The sequence below is a fragment of the Hemitrygon akajei genome, unplaced genomic scaffold (genome assembly GCF_048418815.1).
Source record: "Hemitrygon akajei unplaced genomic scaffold, sHemAka1.3 Scf000034, whole genome shotgun sequence".
Taxonomy (NCBI): Eukaryota; Metazoa; Chordata; class Chondrichthyes; order Myliobatiformes; family Dasyatidae; genus Hemitrygon; species Hemitrygon akajei.
Genome location: NW_027331920.1, coordinates 3,858,290 through 3,864,836, shown reverse-complemented (window position 1 = coordinate 3,864,836; position 6,547 = coordinate 3,858,290).

The window sequence follows — 6,547 nt, the reverse complement described above, 5'->3', positions numbered from 1 at the left end:
GGTACCAAAGAAACCACAACCAAAGGAGTTGAATGACTTCAGACCTGTTGCCTTGACGTCGCACGTGATGAAGACCATGGAGCGGCTGATAATACAGAATCTGAGGCCACAAACCAGGCACGCCCGGGATCCTCTTCAGTTTGCGTATAAGGAGAAGGTGGGAGTGGAGGATGCTATCACGTATTTGCTGCACAAATCACTCTCTCACCTAGATGGGGTCAGTGGTGCTGTGAGGATTACATTCCTTGACTTCTCTAGTGCCTTTAACACCATCCAGCCCAAGATCTTAAGGCACAAACTAACGGAGATGGGAGTAGACTCTCACATGGTGGATTGGATAGTGGACTACTTGACAGATAGACCTCAGTATGTGCGGTTGGGAGACTGTAGGTCTGACACGGTGGTCAGCAGCACAGGAGCGCCGCAGGGAACCGTACTCTCTCCGGTCCTGTTCACCCTGTACACATCAGACTTCCAATATAACTCGGAGTCCTGCCATGTGCAGAAGTTTGCTGATGACACGGCCATAGTGTGGTGTGTCAGGAATGGACAGGAGGAGGAGTATAGGAAACTGATACAGGACTTTGTGATATGGTGCAACTCAAACTACCTGCGTCTCAATATCACCAAGACCAAGGAGATGGTGGTGGACTTTAGGAGATCTAGGCCTCATATGGAGCCAGTGATCATTAATGGAGAATGTGTGGAGCAGGTTAAGACCTACAAGTATCTGGGAGTACAGTTAGACGAGAAGCTAGCCTGGACTGCCAACACAGATGCCTTGTGCAGGAAGGCACAGAGTCGACTGTACTTCCTTAGAAGGTTGGCGTCATTCAATGTCTGTAGTGAGATGCTGAAGATGTTGTTTAGGTCAGTTGTGGAGAGCGCCCTCTTCTTTGTGGTGGCGTGTTGGGGAGGAAGCATTAAGAAGAGGGACGCCTCACGTCTTAATAAGCTGGTAAGGAAGGCGGGCTCTGTCGTGGGCAAAGTACTGGAGAGTTTAACATCGGTAGCTGAGCGAAGGGCGCTGGGTAGGCTACGGTTAATTATGGAAAACCCTGAACATCCTCTACATAGCACCATCCAGAGACAGAGAAGCAGTTTCAGCGACAGGTTACTATCGATGCAATGCTCCTCAGACAGGATGAAGAGGTCAATACTCCCCAATGCCATTTGGCTTTACAATTCAACCGCCAGGACTTAAGAACGTTTTAAAAGCTATTATTAATGCTTTTTGAGAGAGTGCTTTAGATGCATATCATATTTTTACTGAATTAAGTATTGTATGTAATTAGTTTTGCTACAACAAGTGTATGGGACATTGGAAAAAAATGTTGAATTTCCCCATGGGGATGAATAAAGTATCTATCTATCTATCTATCTAATGTCGTAATCCCACGTGTCAACCCATGCCCTAAACTCATCTGTTTTACCTAAAATACTCCGTGCATTGAAATAGATGTACCTGAGAATATTTATATCATGCATAAAGCTTTTTTTTCATTTCCGTCTATACATGCAGTCCTCTCATGTTCCTTATCCTCCTCCACCTCACTATCTGCTCTAACAGTCTGGTTCCCCTCCTTCTGCAAATCTAGTTTAACCCCCCTCCCCCCCCGGAGCAGCACTGGCAAATTTACCCGCAAGAATGTTAGTCCCCCTCCAGTTCAGGGGCAAACCGTCCCGTCGGAACAGGCCCCACCTTCCCGGGAACAAAGCCCAATTGTCCAGAAACATGAATCCCTCCCTCCTGCACCATCTCCTTAGCCACGTATTTAGCTGCACTCTCCGCACATTTATATTTACAGGGACTTTACTCCTGACGCCTGTCCCGGGACCCGACCCGTTTACAGACCCGGAGCGGAACCGGAGCAGATTCTCAGCCACTGGTTTCCATCCCCGGTCGCGAAGAAAGGGTAAAGTTTCCCCGTGAATTTATTCCCAGTGAAGGTGTGGAGATGGGACTTGGTCTCCGCGTTGTAAAATGAAACTGTCCCGAACTCGTAAATGAGATAAACTCCCACCCTCCCGGGGATGGGACCGGCAGGGAGACGGGACTCGGGGGAGGTGAGAACACGGAACACGTCACAATCCCGATGTAACACGTCACCATCCCTGCCGATGACCCAGAATCCGGTCTCCGGACTCAGACTGACCCGTCTCTTCCTCTTCACAGACTCTGCGGCGACTCCCAGACACCAGTCCCGATTCCCCATCACCTCCACCTCCCAGTAATGTCTCCCCGATGTGAATCCCTCCGATCCCAGCATACAAGCCCAGTATGTGAATCTCTTCCCGGTGTCAGGGAGATTCCTCCAGGTCGGGGTCCATCTCACACTCTTCCGATCCTCAGACACCTCGAGATACGGACCCGCCGTTTCCACATCCAGGGTGACAGAGACTGGGGGGAGAAGCAGAGAATTAGAGAGTCCCCGGGGATCGGGGGGAGACTCGGGCAGCGCGGCCCCGGGGATCGGGGGGGGGGGAGGAGACTCGGGCAGCGCGGCCCCGGGGATCGTTGGGGGGGGGGGGGACTCGGGCTGCGTGGCCCTGGGGATTGGGGGGAGACTCGGGCGGCACGGCCCCGGGGATCGGGGGGGAGACTCGCGCAGCGCGGCCCCGGGGATCGGGGGGGGGGAGACTCGGGCGGCGGGGACAGGGAAACATCCTCCCTCACTCCTGCCTGTTGACCCCTGAAAGAATTTTGTGTTTCCATGAGCTCTCCTCTCATTCTCCGAAACTGGGAACAGAGAACATAGAGCAGTACAGCACAGGAACAGGCCCTTCATTCAATGTTCACATTCATTTGTGAGTGTGAAGTGGGGGAGTGTGATGGATTTGAGACAGTAAAGGAGGTGATAATGGGAACCAGTAGGGGAGAGATGAATGGCAGATTGAACCAGGAGGGGGAGGGGTGGAAAGCCCTTGGGTGAGCTGTGTGTGTAGAGTAATGAGAAGCTGGAGGGGGCAAAGATGGCAGATAAGGATCCCTTTGTCCCCTTTCCCACAACCCCATGCCCCGCAGCCCCTCATTAGGACAGGGGATGAATTTGCAGGGACCCTGAAGCAACACAGGTCTTGATGAAGTCTTTCAGTCTGAACCATGGACTGTTTACTCTTTTTCATATAAACTTCCCGGCCTGCTGTTCCCCCAATTTGTGTCTGTTACTCTGCTTAAATAGACTCAATTATTTGGCCTCCACAGCTGCCTGTGGCAGATTCACTATAAAAGATAAAGGAATTCCTCCCCATCTCTCTCCTAAATGGACATCCCTATAGTCGGAGGCTGTGCTTACCGTTCTGAACCCACCCACATCCTCCCAACATCAACTCTCTCCCGACAGGAGTCAGAGAGATCTGGCGAGACCCTTCATCAGGACCTGTGTAGCCTGGATTACCAGCATCTGCAGATTTTCTCCTGTTTGATTTTTAAAGCAGAAGTTAATAAGTAAACTTCTTGATTAGTCAGAGTCTCAAAAGTTATGGGGAGGAGGCGAGAGAATAGGGTTGAGGGGGATAATAAATCAGCCATTCTTCTGAACCCCGGTGAGTACAGGCCCAGAACCATCAAACACTCCTCATATGTTAACTATTTCATTCCCGGACTCATTCTTGTGAATTTTCTGGACCCTCTCCAATGCCAGTACATGTTTTGCGATAGAAGGGACCAAAACTGCTCACAATACTCCAAGTGTGGTCTGACCAATGCCTTATAAAACTTCAGAATTACATCCTTGCTCTTGTACTCTAATCCTCTCGAAATGAAAGCAAACATTGAGTTTGCCAATCTTACCACTGACACAAACTGCAAGTTAACCTTCAGGGAATCCTGTTGAATTTTCCCCCTGTTTACAGAATTGTCTGTCTTTATTCCTTCAACCAAAGTCGTACCTGCCTAAGTTTGTACCTGTCAAACTCTACCTGTGCTACAAGATCCTTATTCCGTATACTGGTGCATTCAAATAAGACCAGAAGACAAAGCAGCAGAAGCCGGCCATTCGGCCCTTCGAATCTGCTCCGCCATTTTATCATGAGCTGATCCATTCTCCCATTTAGTCCCACTCCCCCACCTTCTCACCATGACCTTTGATGCCCTGGCTACTCAGATACCTATCAATCTCTGTCTTAAATACACCCAATGACTTGGCTTCCACTGCCACAAGAAATTCACAGATTCACCACCCTCTGGCTAAAAAGATTTCTTCGCATCTCTGTTCTGAATGGGCGCCCTTCAATCCTTAAGTCATGCTCTCTTGTACTAGACTCCCCCATCATGGGAAACAACTTTGCCACATCCACTCTGTCCATGCCTTTTAACATTCGAAATGTTTCTGTGAGGTTCCCCTTCATTCTTCTAAACTCCACGGAGTACAGTTCAAGAGCGGTCAAATGTTCCTCATATGTTAACCCTCTCATTCCCGGAATCATTCTAGCGAATCTTCTCTGAACCCTCTCCAATGTCAGAACATCCTTTCTTAAATAAGGATCCCAAAACTGCACACAGTATTCCAAGTGAGGTCCTACCAGTTACTTATAGAGCCTCAACATCACATCTCAGAACTTTGAATTCTCTCTCCATTTAAATAATAGTCTGCCCATTTATTTCTTCTACCAAAGTGCATGACCATACATTTTTCAACATTGTATTTCATTTGCCACTTTTTTGACCATTCTCCCAATCTATCCAAGTCTCTCTGCAGACTCTCTGTTTCCTCAGCACTACCGTCCCCTCCACCTATCTTTGTATCATCAGCAAACTTAGCCACAAAGCCATCTATTCCATAATCCAAATCGTCGATATACAACGTAAGAAGAAGTGGCCCCAACACAGACCCCTGTGGAACACCACTGGTAACTGGCAGACAACCAGAATGGAATCCTTTATTCCCACACTCTGTTTCCTGCCAATCAGCCAACGCTCTATGACGTATGTAACTTTCCCGTAATTCCATGGGATCTTATCTTGTTTAGCAGCCTCATATGTGGCACCTTGTCAAAGGCCTTCGGAAAATCTAAATACACAACATCCACTACATCTCCCTTGTCTAGTCTACTTGTAATTACCTCAAAAAATTTCAATGGGTTTGTCAGGCAGGATTTTCCTTCAAGGAAACCATGCTGAGTTTGGCCTATCTTTTCATATGCCTCCAGGTACTCCGTAACCTCATCCTTGACAATTGATTCCAGAAAATTCCCAACCATTTCTCAAGCTAACAGGTCTATAATTCACTTTTTGCTTCCTTGCCCCTTTCTTAAATACCAGAGTGGCATTTGCCATCTTCCACTTCTCCGGAACAATGCCAGAATCTATTGACTTTTGAAAGATCATTGCTAATGCCTCCGCGACCTCCACAGCTACTTCCTTCAAAACATAAGGGTGCATTCCATCTGGTCTGGGAGATTTATCTACCCTTAGACTATTCAGCTTCCTGAGAACTTTCTCTGTCGTAATTGTGACTGCGCACACTTCTCTTCCCTGACACCCTTGAGTGTCTGGTATACTGCTGATATCTTCCTCAGTGAGGACTGATGCAGATACTCGTTCAGTTCCTCAGCCATCTCCTTATCTCCCATTACAATTTGTCCAGCATCATTTTCTATCAGTCCTATATCCACTCTCACCTGTTTTTTATTCTTTATGTACTTGAAAAAGCTTTTAGTATCTTCTTTGATATTATTTGCTGGCTTCTTTTTATAGTTCATCTTTTCGCTCTTAATGGCCTTCTTAGTTTCCTTTTGTAAGCTTTTAAAAACTTCCCAATCCTCTGTCTTCCCACTAATTTTTGCTTCCTTGAATGCCCTCTCCTTTGCTTTTACTTTGGCTTTCACTTCTCTTGTCAGCCACGGTCGCATCCTTTTTCCATTCGAAAATTTCTTCTTTTTTTGGAATATATCTGTCTTGCACCTTCCTCACTTCTCGCATAAACTCCAGCCACTGCTGCTCTGCCGTCCACCCGCTAGTGTCCCTTTCCAGTCAAATTTGGCCAGTTCCTCTCTCGTGCCACTGTAATTTCCTTTACTCCACTGAAATACCGACACATCGGATTTCGGCTTCTCTTTCTCAAATTTCACAGTGAACTCAATCATGTTACGATCACTGCCTCCTAACGGTTCCTTCACCTCAATCTCTCTAATCACCTCTGGGTCATTACACAATATCCAATCCAGTGCCTCTGATCCCCTCGTGGGCTCAACAACAAGCTGTTCTAAAAAGCCATCTCGTAGACATTCTACAAATTCTCTCTCTTGAGATCCAGTGTTGACCTGATTTTCCCAATCCACTCGCATGTTAAAATCCCCCACAGTTATCATAACACTGCCCTTCTGGCAAGCCTTTTCTATTTCCTGTTGTAATTTGTAGTCCACATCACTGCAGCTATTAGGAGGCCTGTAGATAACTGCCATCAGGGTCCTTTTACCCCTGTGATTTCTTAGCTCAGCCCAGAAAGATTCTTCCGATCCTATGTCACCTCTTTCTAATGATTTAACATCATTTCTTACCAATAAAGCCACGCCACCCCCTCTGCCTACCTGCCTATCCTTCCGA